The 20532-nt window shown below is 57.7% G+C and overlaps 1 protein-coding gene and 1 long non-coding RNA gene across 4 annotated transcripts in view; one reads left to right on the forward strand and one right to left on the reverse strand.

Moving 5' to 3' along the window:
- The window catches only part of RARA (retinoic acid receptor alpha), a 44341-nt gene extending 28773 nt beyond the window's left edge, over positions 1–15568 (reverse strand). Inside the window, exon 1 of one of the 2 annotated variants that reach the window (XM_059149564.1) lies at positions 15453–15568. The gene's annotated coding sequence lies outside the window, so the exon portion shown is untranslated. Of the gene's footprint in view, positions 1–6140; positions 6360–15452 lie in introns of those variants that run through there. The other variant, XM_059149563.1, reaches the window with a different exon arrangement.
- On the forward strand, positions 7437–19706 carry LOC131816641 (uncharacterized). Of its 2 annotated transcripts, none has more exons than XR_009348125.1 (3): positions 7437–7575; positions 18371–18550; positions 18912–19706. It is a non-coding gene; the product is annotated as an uncharacterized LOC131816641 (long non-coding RNA). The 2 variants fall into 2 exon arrangements; XR_009348126.1 differs by lacking the exon at positions 7437–7575 and adding an exon at positions 13155–14953.
- The last annotated feature ends 826 nt before the right edge of the window (positions 19707–20532 follow it).

The following is a 20532-nucleotide window of genomic DNA, read 5'->3' on the forward strand; positions in this document are numbered from 1 at the left end:
AGGAGAATGCATCTGATGTCTCCTCAGTGGGCCTGGCCCAGGGTTCTGCCCCAGCTACCCAGGGTCACCAGACCTGCACATGCCCACACGCTCAGCAGCAACTGAACACGAAGCAGAAAGGGCGAATGGAAGAGCCCAAGCCCGGGACAGACCAGGTTCTGGGAGAAGGCCTGTGTTCCTCGGGGAATGCACCCCAGAGCGCCCAGGAAAGGTGCTCAGGACCTCCGAAGATCAGGGTGCTGAGGGGCCTCCCAGAACCCACTGGGTCTTCTTTCGGAGCAGGGAGTAGGTGAAAGGGCAGGGGGCAGCCCAGGCCTCAGGGAGAGGGAGCAACCCACGGGGAAGGAAGAAAACAGGAAGAGGAAGAGATGAGCCTGCTGAAGCCACAGCCAGACCACAGGAGTTTGTGGACCAAACAAAGGCACCTCTGTCTGGGTGGGGGACCAAAGGGGCACAGACAAAGGGGACCCCCCAGCTTGGAAACCACCGTTCCTAGACCCAGTCTGGCATGGGGCTTTCCCCACCCTCCCCTTGACAACTGCCCCCTCACCATTCGTCTGCCCACTCTGCCATGCAGGAAGCACAGCTCTCTCACAACAGGAGCACAGAGCTCCCACGGAGTGGGAGTGCGTGTGTGTGTGTGTGTGTGTGTGTGTGTGCACGGCAACCCCACCACCACCACCACGCTCATCCCCTCAGCCTGCCCTAAAGCTGAGACTGCGAGATTCTGAATCCCAGGGCAGACAGTCAGCAGGACACCGCACTACCAGTCCCCTCCCAGCACCTCTCCCTGGGGACCCAGACTGCAGGGAAGCTGGAAACGCCCCCCTCCCTCCTGCCTCAGGATATCCTTTTGGCTCTGACCCCAGACCAGGCCTGAGTCAGACTGTACCCCGCCCCACACCCCCCATCCATCGACCCCCCAGGAACTTCCTCCTCTACACCCACCTACCAGTTGGGGGTTAGAACTAGGGGGAATCTCTTCTCCTCTCCATCCCTGGTTGAAGAGGGAAGCCCACAGGGGGTGGGAAAAATGGGTCACAAAGTCTCGTGGCCTTCCCCTTAAAGCACAGGGCACCTGCACGCCCAGACAGAAGCTGGGCGTACAGGCTGTGTGCAGGGGTGAGGATGGTCCGTAGGCCACCACCCCCACCTCCCCACCACCGAAAACACACACACAACCTGCTCAGAGCCTCCTCCCACTCCAGCCTGAACCCCAAGAAATCACAGAAGCTCCCTGAGGAAGGCAGTTTCCATGAGAACACAAGATGGGAGAAGCTTCCAGGGGTAAAAAGAGATAGGGAGCAGAGGTTACTCAAACGTCTGTGAAACATCTTTAAGGGAACATGACCCAGGCTGGAGGGGACAGGGTCTGCACAACGGGTCAGACTCACAGTCAGCCACAGTTAAGCACAGCCTGACACGGTCACACTCTCCCCAACACTCGGTCTAAGTAGGTGGCTGTGACTCCTTCCCACAGATAGACGTCTGGGGGGCCCTGGGGGATCTGGGGCATCAGAGACCACACACACTCAGCCTGAAACAGCCCCCAGGGCAGGCCCCCCCCAAGTCCCCCCAACAACTATGGGTCTGGGGGAGGGGCAGCTCCCTCCCCACAAGAACCAGGGTAGTGCCCACGGCAGCCATCTCCATGGTAACCAACAACAAACATCCAGGGAACCACAGTGGGACAGGAAGTGACAGGCACGTGACAGGAAGACATTTTTTTCAGTGTGGGGGGGTGACAATGATTGTTAGCAGCCCCTGGAGAATCAGCTGTCCCCTAAGCTTCCCCCACTCAGAGCGGGAGGGAAGGGGGCCAACCAGGAGGGGGGCCACCCCCTTCCGCAGGGTTGACATGCCCTCCCTCCCAGCCTGCCACTCACGGTTCTCCCCCTGGCTCCCCCTCCCCTCCACTTCCTGCCGTGACTAGAGATCAGAGAACTCCCCACCGCAGCTTCCCCTTCTCAAGTCTCGATTCCTGGGCTGGAGGTTTCACTGTGGGCCAAGGGACAGAAGGAAGGAGGGCTGGGGATCTGCGGTAGGACCCAGGGGACAGAGGCTCTGGGGGAGGGGCCAGGAGGGAGCCACGCCTAGGTAGGTGTGTACACAGAGGCCCACAGTGAGTGGGTCATAGTGACACACAGGCCGGGCACGGTGACATGCAGAGACTGCCTGACCTCAAGCAGCTCTAGGGGGAGGGGAGCAGAGCCACTGGATCCAGCCTGTGCGCCCCACTCCAGCTCTGTCCTGAGCCTCCGGGTTCATCTCAGGCAGCTGCTGGCCGCCAGACAGGCGAGATCCCAACTGTACCCAGCCCCCGCCGCCTCTCTCCTGCCTTTTGTGCTGAGGAATCCCCCCTCCCTGCTCCAAGGTGCCCGCCCAGACGAGGGCACCTTGGCGGAAGGTGGGGGGAATGGAACCTCCCTCCACCCCCCCTCCCCTTCTCTGCAGATGTCCCAGACTATATTTAGCCCAAACTGGGCGGCTAGCCAGACCCAGACTCCCCACTGGTCGGGAGCTGAGCTCCCAGTTTTTATGCAATTAAAACATTAACAGAGAACCACCCCCATCCACAACCCCCATGCCCCCCAGCCCTCCCAGAGCAGCAGAGCTCAGTTAACTTAAACAAGGCCAGCCCAGCTCTGCAGCCAGAGAATGGGGTAGGGGGGTCACTGGGCAAACAGCAATAAACTCATTCCTCTGCCCACCTCTCAGGCCCTGCCCCCACAGGCAGGACTGGGACATCATCCATGAGATCAGGTTGACACTTGGGGGGGCGGGCTTTCCTTGTTCCGGGGCCGGAAGGGAAAAGCATATCCAGTGCAGGGGGCGGGGGTGCCTGGTTGCAGAAATTCCACCTGTCATTTGTAGCCCCCTCCATGGCCAGCTCCAGTTACAGGGCTGGGGGTTGGCAACAGGTGCTGGCCAGCCTGGCAGCAGTCTAATCCCCCACCCGCTCCCCAGGGCTGACAGTGGTGTCTGGAGGTCCCAGCAGGGGCCAGGCAGGCAGGATGCTGGGTGGGAGAAGGAGGCATGACTGCCAGGCAGGTGGAGGCGGCGGCAGCTCAAGGCCCTTCTGTAAGACCCGGCTCCCTAGACTCTGTGACGTTTGTCAGTGGGTCTGGAGAAGGCAGGGAAACCTGAGTTCTCTAGCACCTAGTTCATTTCCCCATGATGCCAGGCGGGCGGGCTAGAGTGTGGGAGGTCTGTCTGCCTGCCTCTTCCTCCTCCTCCTCTCCAAATTCCAGGAACAGGCAAGGGAGGCTCCAGTTGCGGAGAGAGAGGGAGAGCAAGCAGGCGGTCCCAGCTGGGGGGTGGGGGGGGGCGGGGACTGGAGCGGGAGGCAAGATCCAGACGAGCAAGAGACACCCACACCCGAGCCAGACCCAGACGGGGGACAGAAACACCGCTGCTGACACATTCTCACACTCTGGGCCTGGTCCCCGCATGCCGCCCACCCTGTAGGGACACCCAGACACTCTCAGCCAATCCTGCCAATCCCCAGCACACTCCCTGGACACACACAGAGATCCAGGCCCTCGCCCCCACCCTCCATCCCCCTACAAACCGTGTGGGCTCTAGACAGCAGCCAGAGGGTGGAGAGGGGAATGGAGGGAAGACAGCAGGCATCAGAGGGGATGCGCAGCCAAAGCCCTGGGAGCTAGGGTATCAGTTGCTACACTCCTTTCCCAAAACCCAGTAAGTCAAAACTACCCTGGCCGTCTTGCCTGGGACCCTGCCAGCTTCCCACTCTCCCCAAACCACTGCCACCAGAAAGGGGTGTGGGGCACTGGGCAAGCAGAGATTACCACGTTCATTCTTCACAGGGACAGGATTACCTTCCCCAGATGCCTACCACCCTAGATCCAGGACACTGCTCCTAAACAGACCTCCAGAAAGGCCGAATACAGCCACCCCTCAGCCCAGCCCAGGTCGGGTCCTGCCTTGCCCCAGCCCATACCACCCAAAGGACAGGGAACTGGGCACTGAGTTTTTGTATTCTGGAGCATGTCCCACCCTCAAGTCCCACAGCTCTGAGAACTACCCCACTAAAGAACCTGGAATCTGAGCAAGAAGTGGGTTGGGGGAAAGGTCCGTGGGGGGCGGGGGGTGCAAAGCTAGCTTCTAAGACCAAAGGATTTAGGGAAGGGGAGGTAATTAACTAGGGTCTGGGTCAATGCCCCGAAAACAGATTTGAAGGGCCACTCAGACCGTGTCCTCTCCCCCACACCAGACGAGGTAGCAGGAACCACGTCATGGCACATGTGGGTGACTGTGCCCAGTGGGGGAGGCACAGGGGTGATCAGGAGGGGGCTGCCCACGGCTAGCTTCCTGCCAGGCTGCCACATGGTTGGGAGTAGGAGGTGGACCAGAAAAGTGTCCCAGAATGGTAGCAGGGGCATTTAGGGTCAAACAAAGGATGGAAATTTAGGACTTATAGGAGGAGATGGCCAGGAGTCAGCCATTCCAAGCCCAGGGTCTTCTCAGAACTGCTACTTCATCCATACTGCCCTCACCAGTCTGTTGGGGAAATTCCTGCCGTGACCATTTCATGCACGTTCACTCACACCCTCAAGCTCCAAAGCTAAGGTCCTCAGCTCCCAAGGGCCTAATGCAGTCTGACTCTAGCGACCGCTCCATCTCAGGACCAACATGACCCAGACTCCCAAGCAAACTGATGTCCTAGCCCCTCCCAGTGCACTAAGATCTTTCATAGCGCAAACTCCCTGACCTCCCCCTCACCAACTTCCTCCAGCTCCAAATACTCTTTCTCTTGTTCTTCCCCCAGACTCATCTCCACCCCCCACAGGGGAAGCCCCAAGGTGCCAAGCCATCTCCACTCCAATCTGGGGCTTCCCCGACCCAGCCTCCCCATCAAGCACAAGGCCCTGGAGGAGAGTTTGGGGCTTGAGCCCACTTTGTAGCAAGACCTGGCGTCCTTACTGAATTACTTCCCTAGAGCGACCCTGCCAGGTGACCACTGCAGTCAGGGAAGGGGACAAGAGTCATCCCTGAATCTCCCACCCAGGCAAGTGGAGGAGGGATGGCGGCCAGGAGCAAAGCTCCAGGGCGGGGTAGTGTTGTCAGGAACAAGACCCTCTAAGAACATATACATACACACATGTGCACACAGCCCGAAGACAGAAGGCAATGTGGCAAAAGAGAAGGGAGCTGGCCCCAAGTGAGTGCGGAGGGTACCCCACCATGCCAGCACATTGGAACCCTATCCAAGAGAGGATGGACAGAGGCAGAAAATTTTCTCCGAAGGCTTCGGGTCTTTTTCTATCTGATTTTCACAGAAGTTGGTCCTCATCCCCAGCCTAGCACACTGGTGGCCTGCCCCCCTTCCCACTGAGCAGCCTGACAATAGGGCAGTGCCCAGAGAAGAGGGAGGGCTCAGCCAAGCTGATTTCTCCAGCGCCCCCCCCTTCCACATACACATCTGGCTAGCAGCTTCCCCTCCTCGTGGGTGGCACTAGGTCCCATACACCCTCAGCAAAGCAAAGACAAGCAGTCCACTCCGTCCTCCCCTCACCCCAAAAAGCTTCCACAACCCCACAGTAGCAACAGACCCAGAGACCTGCCTCGCCTGACTGCATTGACTCCGCACCCAATTCAGTCGGCTCCCTCACTCCACGGGGGACACCAGCTGAGCGGGCCCCGCCCCCCAGCCGGCTGCTCCGGTGGGGGTGGGCCTCCGGGCTGATTCTCCCCAAACCACAGGGCAGCTCAGATAACAGGAGGGAAAGGAGGGGGCTAGTCCGTTGGGCATCCGATCTCTCCCCAAACAGGTTTGAAAGTCTTTTTGTTTTGTTTGTTTTTGAAGAGAAAAAAGAGAGGGAGTAGGAGTTCCCAGCGGCGGTTTTGCCACAGCTCGGGCGCCAGGGACACGCGCGGCAGACGGCCCCAGATGCCCCACGGCTGCGCGCGAACACTCCGGCGCAGACATACGCACAGACTGGGCTCCCCCACCCTGGGCTCCGCCGCCGCGGAGTAGGAAGCCCAGGAAACCCCGGGTTCCCCTCGGAACCCGCCCGGCACCGGATCCCCGCCCGCAGCTCCTATCTGGGGCAGGCCACCGGGCTCCGAAGCCGGCGGGAGACGAGGCTCTCCAAAATCCCCGGGGCAGAGGTTACCTCACAGCGGGAGGAAGCAATCCGTCCAGGGCGCCCGCGGGCTCGGCGTCTGCCCTGACCCTGCGCCTCAGTGCTGCTAAGCGTCAGGGGTACAGGGTCCCGGGAGAGGAGCCGTCTGGGGGGCCGAGGCTCAGGGGCGCGGGGCGAAGGCAGCGGCCATGGCGAGTCACGTGCGGAGGCTGAAACTTTACCCGGAGCCCCAGACTGGGTGGGGGGGGGGCGCGGAGGGTGCAGAGCAGGAGGGGAGGCCCTCTCCCCCCCCCAGGCCCGCCTCCGCCCGCCCACTGACCTATCACCAGCTAGGGGCGGGCCCACAGGATCACGCCCTCCCTTAACAGAACCAGGGAAGGGCGAGTCTTAAAGGAGCCGTGCCTGGTAGAAGGCCGGACCGTGGGAATCTGGGAGAATTCCCTCCCTCTACCCCAAAAGGAGAGATTCAGTACTAAGAGAAGTTCTGCGGAAAGAATGGAAAGAGGGCTCTGTAGAGAAAGGACAGCAGTGTGTGGTATCGCAATCCCCTGCCCCCAACCACACACACCCACACTCGCTGGGGCACAGATCACACACACACACACACACACACACACACACACGCGCCCCACTCTTAAGCCAGGTAAGGCGGTATAATATGGAAGTTAATACACTGATTCTGGCCCCGGTTATCAAGCCCCTGACTCCCATAGTTATAATCCTCCAGGGATCAGTTGGAACTGAGAGTTGTGCGACCTTGTGTAAGTCCCTTCCTTTCTCTGAATCTTAATTTTCTAAATCTGCAAAAAAAGGAAGTGCAAGAGTAAGTAGACCTCCCTCGAGTAATAACTCCTCTCCTCTTCCCCCTAACACCTCGCCAGCTCAAGCGGGTCGCAGGAACTCGGGCCCAACCCAATCCCCAGCGTCTTGGCGCCATGTACCTTCCCCAAAAAGGGCAAGGACCCTCGGATCTTCCAAGAGGCTAGCAGGGGGCGCTCGGGAGCACCCTGCCCGTGCTAGAGGACTATCAGACTCAAGCGTCTCTCTTGTGGCCCCAGCTGGAGGAGCCAGGAAAGCTCACGCTCCGGTTCTAGGGGGCCAGGATCTAATCCCTCTCCATCCGCAGGGACCCCAGTCCCCAACACAGCCACAGGCCGCCTCGGAGCCTGCCACTGCATTTGGAAGGATCATGTCCCCACCTCTAGCAGCCTCCTGGGGGATGAAATCAGAATCACTAAGGAACAACCCCCACCCCCAGAAGTGACCACAAGTCCCCCCACAGGACTTCCCACTGGAAGGGGAAGTGTCACACTCCCAGGCCTCAACCCTAGTGAGGAGACTCTCAGCCTGATCCGGCTGGCAGAGCTCTCAAAGCCACCGGCCTGACAGTCCCCGCTTAGGAACCGGAGGTGGGAAGACGGGAGAGGACACGGGGGTTCCGTCCACTATCGCACTGGCTGCACAGGTGGGTGCAGAAGTGGGGTATCTGACTGCCTCCCTCCTGCTTTAGCCCCTCCCCGCGTTGGTAGGTAGGACAAGCCGGGTCGTTGGGACGCTCTGCTCTGAGGCCCGGCACAAGGAAAGGGTGCCCAGGCAGCGCTTCCCTAAGCCCCTTCCCGCCTTCCAGGCCTGGCTGTCTCTCGCTCTCCTCTGGATTTCCGTCCACCGGTGCGAACCGCCCGCCCAGCCCCTCCCGTCCTGTCCCGTCCAGATCCATCCGCAAACATGCGCTCAGCGGGCAGGAATGCGCCAATGGCTCCCAGATGTGGACGCCGACGCTTAACCCCTTCCCCCCCAGCGCTCCTCCCCCGCGCAACCAGGCCTTCCAGCCTGAGCCTAATCAGCAGCAGGGGGCGTCACCCGGGTGAGAGACCAGCCTGGGAGGGGACTCTGCACCAGCCACCCCTAGCCCACACTGGCTCTTCCTGCCCCAGATGGGCGTCACCCGGGTGAGAGACCAGCCTGGGAGGGGACTCTGCACCAGCCACCCCTAGCCCGCACTGGCTCTTCCTGCCCCAGATTACACCAGTATCCCTTCCAGCTAAGGTTAGAGGGAAAGGACCACGAACACAAAAATGCAAGTATGCATAAACACAGGTAGGCTGTAGGCTGCCTCCCGAGAAGGGCAGCCCTCACATACACCGGCCAGCGCAGAGGAGTCACATACACCCGTGTGCACGAGATTCAGATGTGTAAATGCACATGCAGGACACCCATATATGCACGCCCATGTGCACGTTCAGAGCACACATGTGTACACCCCCACGTGCACACGCAGGGCACACATGTATCCACATTTTTTTTGTAGAACAGAACAAGCCCATAAAAGATGCATTTGTGCACACACAAGGTCACAGAGCAGAGTGTGGGGCACACTCCTGAACAGACAGAGCAGTAGGGCCATGTGCTGATGAAGGAAGAAATTCATGCCCCCACATGCCCATTCCCCATGGGGGGGGCCAGACCCTCAGATACCCACAGGTATAAGCACACAGCCCACCGGCCTTTGGGGCACCAACCCCCTGTTCAGGGGACCCAGTGTCCAGCCCTACCCTGGCTTGACTCCAGGAAACAGGAGAGGTTCCCAGGTGGGAGGCCAGGAGTCCCCAATCTGCAGCCGCTGAACTCCAGCTGTGCCGGACCCACAGCAGGGTCCCCACCCCCAACCTGCAGAGACCCTCACACAGAAGGGGAGAAAAGTGCAGGTGGCAGAAGAAGGCCAGGAGACCGAGAAAAGCCACAGGCCCACAGGCTCCTCTTTAGGAAAGACACACTTTCTTGGGGCCTGCCTTTCCCCTCCCACACACAGAAGGCAATGGGCTGGGGAAGGAGCCTGAGCCACTGTTTTCCCAAGACAGGGATCCTTCTCCAAACTAGAGGAAACCCAAGGGAGCATCCAGGAGCCAAAGGAGATACAAAATAGCCCTGCGACCCCCCAGGAGGGTCCACACCTCCAGCAAAACAAGGCCTCCCTCTCACAGCCTCTGGGGAACTCTTAAAGAACAGCAGCCCTGATAGCTTGAAGAGAGGACGGGAAGCACTGCCCTCCAAGGACCCCCCGGGTGCAGGCGGGGTGGGAGACATCTGCTGGCATCTGCCCAGTGCCTGACTTCTCATCCCCAACCTGGCTGCCATCCAAACCCCTCAGTCCAAGGGGAGCTCCTTCCACAAGCATGCTCCTGCCCTGCAGTCCTGAAGGGTCACTGGGGGCAGGAACCCTGTTGCCACTGTGCAGATTAGGAGGCTGAGGTGCAGAAAGGAAACTGCCTCACCCAAGGTCATCCAGCTTGCCAGCAGCAGAGCTGAAATTCTGACCCACCGTCCCCTCCTCGGCCGCCCCCGCTCTGCTCCAAATCCAACATCTCCACGCAGCTCCCTGCTGCCTCCTGCCCTGTCCTTTACCCTCTCCAGAGAGCACAGGGGACAAACACCATCCTGGCACCACGATGCAGGGCTGTGGGTGGGGCCGGGACATGCCAGAGACAGATCAGAGGAGACACCGGGGGCTACACACATGCCCCCCCAAACCCCACCCCAAGCATGGTGCCCACCTGCCCAGCAGGCATGGCCGGGTGACTCAGCTGCATCCGGGGGAGATGCCAGGGCAGTGACTCACCTACCGAGAAGAGCTGAGCCTGGCACCTTGCCAGCCCCAGGACAGAAGTGACTTAGTCACCAAGACTGTGATGCCCAGCAGGCACAGCCCAGGGATGGCGGACGGGGGCAGGCCGTGTCCTCCATGGCTACTTGCGCCCCCTGGTGAAGAACAGGCATCCCAGGACAAGCTGGGGCTGTGCCCGCCCCTGGCACCCCCATCACCGCCCACCCCCAGCTCACCAGGCCCTGTTCCAGTGCAGACAAGTTTTGTGAGACCCCTGGGCTGCCCTGCCCCCCTGCGGCCTGCCCCCTGCCCGTCACTCACCACCCACTCGCCCACCGGCCCCACCTCCTCCTGCCACCCAAGTTGTACCCAGGCCCCTGCGGCTCCTTTAACATGTCCTGGCAGCACCACCAACCCCCACAGCCCCCTCTACCCCCAGCGCGTGCGGCATGCACGCACACACACACACACACACACACATGCACACGCACATATGCACACACACACACACACATGCACTCACACACACTTCTGCCAGCCCTGCTTCTGCCAGCAGCTGCTGAAGCTGTTGAACAGGAGGGGACTCGGGAGGGTGGGGTGCAGGGATTGGGTTACCAGAGGCTGCCGGGGTGGGCTGTCACCCAATCCCTCCCCAGCTAGTCCTCCCTGGGCACTGCCTCCCTCACCCACCTGCTTCCCCCCACCTCTGGCTGGCAGCCTACTCCCTGTTAAGCCCCTCCACCCCCACCCCACCCAGGCTAGAAAATAAATGTTCGAGAGTTATTTGTCATGCTAAGGCCAGCCCAGTCTAGGAGAGAAAGAGAATGAGAGGGACAGAGACAGAGATGGACAGAAAGGGTCATTCCTGCGCTCCATGCTCCAGCCGCAACCACTAGGTGTGGAGGTCGGAGCTGGAAAGGGACTGAGTAACTCGCCAAGTCCCAGGAGAGTTGGGGGGGGCCCAAGGGGAGTCGACAGGCTGAACAACCTCAATCCATTTGCACTATTGATTTCTCACACACTGCAGCAGGCCTGATGGAGGGGGGGGGCATGATAAATCAGCCCCCCAGAGACAGAGAGACTGAGTGAAGAGAGGGGGAGGGGCTCCTGCACCCATCTCCCTGGCTTGGTGGGGAGGGGGCGGGCAACAGAGGACTAGGAGCCGCCTAGTGGCAGGAGGCAGGGTGGGGGAGGGCATGTTGGATTCAAGCCCACCTGGAACACCTCCTTCCAGCTGCATCTGACGCTGACTGGAAGAAAGAAGGTGGGGGACAGAAGCACCACATCTGGTTCCGTAGACGGAGCCCTGAACAACTCCAGGGGGCGCCACTCCCAGCAGAGTCTGTGTGCAACATACCGGCCCTGGGGATGAGGCTGAGGCAAGAGACTGTATTCTGATGGACCATAATTCACTGAACTTTCTCCTCCTGAAGTTCAGCCAACGGCCCCTGCCCCCAGGACTTGGAGGAGGGTTCACTTCTGACTGGAAGCCTGTGGTAATCTACCCCCTCTCCTGCCTGCTCCCCTCCTTTGTTGGGGGCATGGGCAAATAACCAGAAGGATCTAGGTGGGGCAGGATGGGGGCTCTGGAGACCCTGCAAAGCTGAATCCTAGTCCTTGGTCTGTCCTCAACTCATCCCAGGACTGTGGACAAATCCAGGCCCTCTCTGGGTCTCTAAGACGGAATGAGACCGGATGGCCCTTCCCTAAGGTGTCTCCAAGCCCAAGCTCATCAGCCTGTGAGCCTGTTTGGAAGACGCCCAGCACCTGGATTCACACCAGTGGCCACAGGCCACCTAAACAAACCCCAACACTGACCTCCTTCCAGCCTGGACACAGGCTCTCTCTCCACATGGTGGAGATTTATAAGCAAACCAAGCTGGGGCTTACCAGAGACCCGACATAAACAAGCAGAGGGAAAGAGACCAGTAGGGGAGGGAAGCACAACCAGGTGCGGCAAGGGACCCTGATGGGAGAAAATCTGGCGCAAGGGGTCTGGGTTGGGGCCCCAGTGCAGCCCAATGACTGGCGGAGTGTCCTACGGAAAGTGACATCTCCCTGTGTAGGCCTGTTTGGCTCTGTTTGCCTCCCTGTGTAGGCCTCTGTGAGGGGGAGGGATTGTCTAGGTGGTCTCTAAAGTCCCTTTGGGTTCTAAGTCTAGTAGGACAGAGATCCCCAAGAGGGGGGTCCCCAGGATTCCCCTACCCAGCCAGGCCCATCTACATGGGTCAGGACCCTCTCAGCAAGGCCCTGCCCCAGCCCAATGCGCCTCTCTGCCTTCTTGTCTGCTGCCCCTCTGGCTCTTCCTCACTCCTCCGCCTGCCTGCTCACCCTCACCTTGGCCAGCCCCTCTGCTGCCCCGTGCTTTTCTGCACGTCCCTCCTGCCAGGGGGACAGACCAACTAAAAATAGTCCCTGCAGCCTTTCTCGCCCACAGCTGCCCAAAGTGCAGGAAATGAGGGGGGCAGGGAGGCCCGTGGCCTGCTCTCCCCCACAAACTCCCAGCTCCACACCAAGTCCAGCACTCCAGCCTGGGGCTCATGCCAACTTGGCCATCTCAGGGGCATCCCACACCCCTTCCCTAGGGGGAGGCCTGCCCATAAGTGCCTACAATCCTAGAGCTGTCCCTGCCCTCCAAGAGGAGGAGAGAGGAGGCAGGCAGTCTAGAGGGAAACCTTCCCAATTTCTGACAAATCAGTGCCAACCACATTGTGGGCACCGCGAGGGCAGGGCCTGGCTCCGCTGACTGGTCTTTTGAGGGCAGAAGGAATTGGCATGGGGAAGTTTGTGCTGGTTTCCTTCATCTTGGCCCAGCTGGAGAGAAGACAAAATAGCGCCCCCAGCCTCAATTTTGCTAATCCCCTGCTCCCCAAAATGTGTGGGTACAGAGGGGTTTCAATGGCCACCCCCAGATACCATGGGGGAAAAGAAGCTAAAAAGAAGAGCAGAAGATCTTGGCTGCCCACATGCAGAGATGGAAGCCTGGAGGCGAGAACCGGCTGTGCCTGCCAGGCAGGGCATGTGCTGCCCCCCAGCTGAGTCAGAGGCGAGAAGGGAGGAGCCGGGGTGCTGTGGCGCCCCCACCCCAGCCCACCTGGGATTCTTGATACCTCCCAGCACAGGGAGAAGGCCCTCCCCACGCAGGAGGAAGGAAACCAGCTTAGCGACTCTCTGGAGGCCTGCAGGGCAGCCCTGCACCAGGAGGCAGGCGGGAAACCCAGGAGTCCTGGCTCCCAGCCCAGAGAGTGAGTGAGAGAAATACCTTGGAGGGGAGGAAACAGCCCACAGTGAGGCAGACACACAGTGCCCCCAGCAGCTCCCAGATGTGACCCGTAAGGGGGAACTGGCCAAAGGGGCTGGGTGGGGAAAGTGAACACATTTCCCAACAAGAGGAGAGAAGAAAGTGGGGTCATGGGGATGGGGGAGGGGGCAGGACAAGCCTGGCTCTCACCTGCTGTCCTCTCCTCCAGGTCACAGTCAGAGATAGTGACATGAGGGCCACCAAAGATCAAAGAGGTCCTGGGGTTTCCCCTTCCCCTACTCTTCATTCCTAGCCTCCTCTGGCACCCTTTCCCCCGGGGCCAAGCCAAGCCAGGAGTCCACGGGGCCCAAGGTGGTGCCTGGGATGCCCGGACAGTGCCAGGGGCAGCCCTTGTGCCATCCTCCCACTGGCTTCCCTCCCGCCTGCTCTCAGCCGTCACACAGATCTCAGCTGTCCAATCTGATTAGGGCCCCTGTCCAGTGAGCCGGACAAGGAGGCCACTGGGCAGGGGAGAGACAGGGACAAGGGCGCTGAGCAGGGATGGCAGAAGGAAGGTGGAGACAGGGCTCAGGGGAGAAGGTGTGGAGCCCCAGAGGAAGAAAAGCCTCGTGGAGAGCTCTGTCCTCTCTGACCACAGGCTCTCTGGTGACAGCTACCCCCTGCATTAGGGTAATTCTACGGCCTGCCTGGTTCTGCCTTCCCACAGATGGGCAAGGATGGGGGGAAGGAAAGCCAAGGCAGGGAGACTGACCTAGATTTAGGAAAAGAATCTTGTCTTAGAAACCCCACTGCCCCCTCATAACTACCATTTGCACCTAGCTGTCTGATATATTGTCTTACGGGGTCTTTATAGAGGTGTCCCTATCAGGCAAGTGGGGCCTGCTACTGACCGCCGTGTGTTTACAAATGAAGAAACTAAGTCTGCTGTCTTCCTGGTGTTGGCCTCACTGAAATAAATTCTTTTCTTGTCTCACCAAAACAGCAAAAACAAGAAAACAAAAGAAAAGGGAGAGAAAGACAGGAAGGAAGGAAGAAAGGAAGGAAAGATGAAAGAGAGAAAGAAAGAACAAACTAAGCCGTTAGGGTAAATCACACACCCGCTCACACTCAGAAGCTCTGCTTCCTGGGTCAAGAGCAGAATTAAGTCTGAAGTCACTCCCTTATCCACCCTTTCCTCCAAAACCAACCCTTAGGGGACCTGGGGAGTCATGGAGAAGAGCAAAGCACACCCCACACCTCAAGGGAGCTACCAGATGGGGACAAGCCGCCCACTCCACCAGACACAGAGCTAGAGGGGTTCCCCCAAAGCGTGACCAGTCTTTCCTATCACTCTCTTCCTCAGTCAGCTACGCTCAGAGGCGATACACACATTCACACAGTTACTCAGACAAGTCATACGGCCCTCCTGCAAACCCACTAAACCAGAATGAGATGCCCTAGATCTTCAGAGAGCAGGCTTTGTCAGCCCCCGACTGGAGGGAAAAATCAGCCGCTGTAAACAGTGGGTGCCATTCAGCCCTTTCCCAGAGAGCCTGCAGGCGCGCAGGAGCTTGGGGGTAACACCAGGAGCCTGAGACTCTGGAAGGCAAGGCATCCAGGGAGCTGGCCCGGCGGGGTGGCCTCCCTGATCTGGTCTACACCCCCTTCCCCAGCCATCTGGGCTGAGCCTGTTCTGGCCTGGGCCACACTCTGGGACTTCTCCCCTTCCATGCATACAGCCACCTTTTATGCAAAGCTTATAGATCTTAAAACCACATCGTCTAAACACACACACAAACACACACACACACACTGGGGTGAGGGGCTTGTCTTTGCAATAGGTGCTGAGGTCGTGGCAGGGATGGGGTTCTAAGCTGAAAGAACTTTCCCTAGAGGAACAGGTCACCAAAAACCACTCACAACCTCCACTACCCTCCAGCAAAGCCTTTAGCCCCCCAAGTGTAAGAGGAGCCTGGAAAGGGGCATTCGTTCCCCTACAAGGTGAGTACGGATCTGGGGGCAGGGGCGGGATGTGGGGGGGTGCTTAAGTCCCGAGCTCTGGGGGACAGGAGGCCAGGAGGAAGCGCCGGAGAAATCCCCCAGGGAGGCTCAGGTCCCTCTCCCGCTCCCTCCGCTACAGCCCCGACACTGCCAGTTCTCCCGTCGAGGTGAGGTGGGGGAAGGGGCATTAAGCAACGCTGCAAAGGAGGGTGCAAGGGCGTGGGGCCTGGGCAGACCTTCCCCCGACTTTCCATTCTTAGCCTGAGATCGGGCAGTGCCTGGGGGGAGTGCAGGAACGGCGCTGTGGGGCTCGGGGGCTCCGAGCTCTCAGACACCCCACTGTTCCCAGGCCCCCACCTCCCAGGACCACAGTGAGCAGTGGGGGAGGAGGGATGGGGAAAGCCTGAACTGGCGAGAGGGAAACGACCAGATCAGCAGCGGGAAAGCCCGGCGGAAGGCGGCCCAGGGGGAATCGGGAAGGGTGTGTGCGCGGTCCTACCTGCTCAGGTGCGTGCTGGCAGGGGGGCGATGGGGTTCCCAGGAGAACCGGGGAAGCCCTCTCAGCTCGGTTCAGGATTCCCCCCTGCTTCTGGGTTAGGCTGCTGCAAGAAGCACGGGTTCCCGTTGGGTCCTAAAGCCCACTCACCAAACAGTAGGCTCTCCCCGCCCTCTTCCACCAGCCCTGACTGGGTCAGCGGGTGCAGAGCTGACTGACTGGGGCAGAAGGAACTCACTGGGAGAAAGCCGGCGATCTGAGTCACGGGCTGGGGACCAGAACAGTCCTCAGTCTCAAATACACAGCACGGGGAATGACTTTAGCCAAGGATAGGATAATATTTGACAGGAGGAAAAAGGCATTTCTTCCTGCCCATCCCCAGCGGATGATTTGGGCTTTGGTGCTGAAGATGGGGGTTAAGATTCCCTTAGCACTCTTGCTAAGCCACCTAGCCATTGAGAATTTGGGGATAGAGGCATTCATTTTGGACAGGTGCTCGCTCCTGTCCGCCCCCTCATAGACATAGCATGGTCTCTGGATCTCCCTCCCACTATTCCTAAATACCTAGGAGGCCACCCAGGGGAGGAGGAGGAGGGGGATTCCCCCCACCCCCAGCAAATAACAGGGCGGCAAAACATGGATAGCAGTTGAGACCGGTCGAGTTTCATACCCTGGCAGGGGGGTGTGTGGACCTGGGACTGTGCCGAGGTGGGCAGACATGCACATACAGGTGAGAGCGTGAACAGGTAGAGCTGGGGGACTTCGAGTTACACCCATCACTAGAAAGAGCAATTGTCAGTGGAAGAACAATTCAGAACCTAGGGGTCAGCTAGGGTCCTAGTGCCGCTACCCAGCCCTGAATAGGATCCTGAAACTTTACCAGAGTGAATACGGTAAAGAAAGAGAATATTTTCCCAGGTACCATTTGGGGTAAATCTAGGGGGTTAGGGGTCAGAGGGGCCTCTTAGCACAATTAGATCAACTTCAAGGCTACAGACCCAGTTTAGGATAGGTGAGCTACTCAGCAGCTCCAAAGGAGGCACAGGGGTTTGGGTCTGGTGGGCCAAGAAAGGTGGGTGGGAGGTGATGGGAGGTCTGCAGAGGGCTGGAGTGAGATTTTGCAAGGAGAGTTGCACAGATCTCCAGCAGCAGCAGAGCAGGGAAAGTGTCATGGGGTGAAGGGCCAGGGGAAATCAGGGACTGATTCCCGAGGCCAGGGAGAAAGCATGGCCTCTTCCTAGAAGGGGAGAGGGCAGCTGTGTCGCATCTACCTCTTTCTCCGTCTTTCAGGGAGAACTGAGGAAAGGAGCTAGACAGGAAGGATGGAGGCCCCAGGGTGGAGTCCATGGGGTGAGCTCAGGTCAAGCCTTTCTCCCTAACGTGCCTCAGTTCCCTCCCAGCTGTTAACCAGGGCTCTTGGTTCTTCCCAGGCAGTTAATGAGTGTTTACAAAAGAACTTGGAGATCCTCAGATCTCAGCTGGGCCGCCACTACAGTTGTAAAGCCCAGTAAGGGCCCAGTGTTATTTGGAGAGGGGAGGAGTAGGCAACAGGGAAACAGACTACTCTCTTCAAACTGAGGATAAAACCGAGCTCACAGAGTAGCACAAGCTTCAGCTGCCACAGGATATCCTGGTGCCCAGGGATGGAGGTCACGCACCCCAGTACCTCCAACCACCACCAAGGGCCAGCCTCCAGCTAACTGCAGGCAGAACCCAGACTAGCAGCTGGTCTTCATTAATTCTGGCTTTTTTTCACCCCCCACGGCGAACGCATGGCTTCTACAGACCTAGGCTAGAGGGGGCTGCCCTAGCCCGACCTTGCAGCTGACTCGGGGGTGGGGGGGTGGGGGGCACTGAACCAAAGGCCAAGTTACCAGCTGAAAATAAAGTAGAAGCAAGATTCCCTTTCCCCATTGGGAGCAAGGAGAGAGGAAAGAAAGGAGTGTGGGGGTGAGAGGGTGGAGGTGGGGGAATTTAGGGCAAACAGCAGGCAGTGAAGTCAGCTGGATTGAGGCCCAGAAACCCCCACACCCTGGGGCCAAGTCTTACTCCAGCTTTGCTTTCAGCTTGAGTCTTGGCTAGGCCCCAAACTAGGGAAGGCCCTGGCTGCCCCTTTCCGCCTCCCTACCCCCACCCTTATTAAATACACATTTTATCTCTCAGCATCTTCATTATCTTAACTGAAGGAGACAAGCAGTGGATGGCGGCAGCGGAGAGCGTTGGGAGAGGGGGGCTGTGTGGGGAGCAGGCGCACCCTTGTTATAAAGTGCTGATCTGGCTCTTTCAGGCAGTGTGGGAAACAGAGGAGGGATCAAAGAGAGGGAGGCTGATTCAGAACTCAATTAGAGCTTTTTAAAAAAGGAGCTGGCTCTCTCCTTTAGCCAGTCTTCAGACAGCCTCTACCCAGGCCTCTTGCACCCAATTAGCTTCTACTGCCAGTGCCTTGGGGCTGGGGTTGAAAATCAAGGGAGGCCAGAGGGCACACCTTCTCCCCCTACAGATCGCACTTCTGAGAAGAGGGAGAGCTGCACTGTTTGCAGCTTTCCAAGAGAATGTATCAGAGGGCACTTTGCACTTTCAGGAGGAACCCGAGATCACAACTTTCCTCCAGAGTTGAAAGGTGGGACACCAAAGGCGTATTCCTCTCCTATCCCTTGCCAAGTAGAGACACAGCTTCTGGCCCATCCCCAGGAACACTAGGAACCTCCAAACAGGTCCCCCATCTTCCGAGCCCGTAGGTAGGACTAGGACTCTCTCCCCAAACCCAAGGCTTCCTGGAAGCAACATGGAAGTTGCCTCAAGCAAAATGCCAAGACATCAGAAGGAACGATGGGTACCATGGGTACGCATCTGTGAGGCCAATAAACGCTCCGCAATGTGTCAAGACACATCTTGTAGGATGCAGCGTCCTTCCTTTACAGGCGCCCCGCTCCACCTCTGTGCAGAGACACCAGCAATGTGTGCCTCCTGAATAGAACCGACCTGGAGATGGAGAGAAAGGGAGTGCCTTCCTCGGTTCATTTGTCCGTTCATTCAACATTGTTTACTGAATACCTCCCAGGTCCTGGACACTGTCCTAAGTGCTGGGGACAGACACAAATGTAAGTAACATCTCAAACTTGGCTCTTTCTTTTGGTCTCCGTCGGTAGTCAAGGCAACACCTCTCAATAGATATTTTTGAAAATCCCCAAGATGTAGCTCCATCTTCCCTTCCAGGTCTCATTGGTAGATCTTAAAAGGGCACTTAATAAAGGCAGGGAGCAATGGATTGGGGGGGCGGGTAGCAAATAGAACTCTGCCAACATTTTGATCTCTGGGAAGCCTGGACCTCACACACTCTTGCCAGTTAGTTAACTAGCCACAGGCAAGTCTTCACTGAGCCAGAAATGTCAGTAGCAGCTCTGGGGTTGAAACTCACACCAAAATTTTATTGTGTCTATGTTCTTTCCATGGCAATACCAGCTAAAACTCTATGGAAGTTTCATCTGCTTCTTTGAAGAAAAATAAATCAAGATATAGACATATATCCCACCACCTTCAAGAGGGAGAATGTGGGTCAGCATCTTTGCCTCTACTCTGTGTGAAAACCGGCTACAATCCTGGCAGAAACTAGTAACCACAAGCCCAGCCCATCCCTCTAAAAATCCCACTACCTTCCCATAGCTCTCAGCTTCAGTGAGAAAAGCCAGCAAGAAAAGGACTTTTCTTCCTCTTCTGTCTGCTCCCCGGCTGTCTGAATTACACTTAAGACTTCACTGACAAACATACATCAGCTTTTGCTCCCACAAGGGCAGCGGAAGCCAAGCAGGGACTCTAAGTCGGCTTCACGCATCACTGACAGAACCAACCCTGTTCCAATTGCTGAAGTCTTAAGAGCAGCAATGACCTAGAAATTGACAGTGGGGGGAGAACTGAAGGAAAGGAAACCAACAACCCAGTAGAGGGAAAACCCTATTTCCAAATACCAGGGGAAAGGAAGAGAAAAGAGGTAAAGGGGAAAGAAATTTGGCCCTTTCGAATCTGTAAATGCGATCTTGGCTCTGAGCCATGGAGGATACATAGCAGCCCCACTGCGAGTCAAGCCATGTTCCTGACTCAAGCCCTACAGTTAAGAGGAAGGCGCCAAGCCTCAAACACAACGAGGTGGGGAGGCCGCTCCTTTCTGGGCAGGATCCTACTGTGGACACAGAACAGACAGCAGCTGCCCACAGTGTGGAAACAAACTGTAAAGCAGTCACGTCTCTTAAGGCTGCAGCATCCAATAAAATGTAATTTAAATCAAGCCCCGCATCTGTTCTCAATCCCATTCAGTCTCTGCTTTCCATCAGCCTTCGGACAATCTTTGCAATTATGCTTGTTAACCCTTGTAGCCCCAGACACTCTTGGGCTTCTAGGTATGGACTGTTTTCCACTCAAAAGTGACCCTCAGGGGGAGTGAGTGCTCTTAGTCAAGGTGACAGGGTGAGAACATTCAGACTCAGACCTTGGACTAGGCTGCAGACTCTGCTCTGCCACACCCACTGGAGGGTGGTGTCCATTTCAGAGGGCTCTCTCTGTGTGTCCTTCTATCCCATACCATCTGCTGCGGTCCAGATCATATTGCAAGGATACAGTGGGCAGCATGAATGAAACAGTGGCCAACAGATCATTTGTACAATATCAAGTTCCTAAACTCAAGACACGTCAGAGAGGCCAGAGCTCAGGGAGCGGCACAGACTTGGCCACTGGCTCTCGGACATTTCCTATCACACATGGTTTGCACTCCAAGCATCTGCTTGAGTCCTAAAAGTATAGCTATCTCCCCAAAGGATCAGACTTAAGTTTTCTTCCACTTCCCTCAAAACTACCCCAACCCCACTGCCTGCACATTCAAGGCTGTTAGTGTTATAATGGTGCCCTCTGGTGTCCCCGCCACAAATTACCATTGAATGCCACTGGAAACCAAACCCAGAAAAGGGGAGACTTGAGTAGCCATATGGATTAATTTATCTATTAAGACTGGAAAAATCTGAGGTTTAGATGAAAAATCCAAACCCAAATGAAGGCATCTGGAAACAAGTGGATTCATCTGAGGGCAGCTAAG

The sequence above is a fragment of the Mustela lutreola genome, chromosome 15, assembly GCF_030435805.1.
Source record: "Mustela lutreola isolate mMusLut2 chromosome 15, mMusLut2.pri, whole genome shotgun sequence".
Classification (NCBI taxonomy): domain Eukaryota; kingdom Metazoa; phylum Chordata; class Mammalia; order Carnivora; family Mustelidae; genus Mustela; species Mustela lutreola.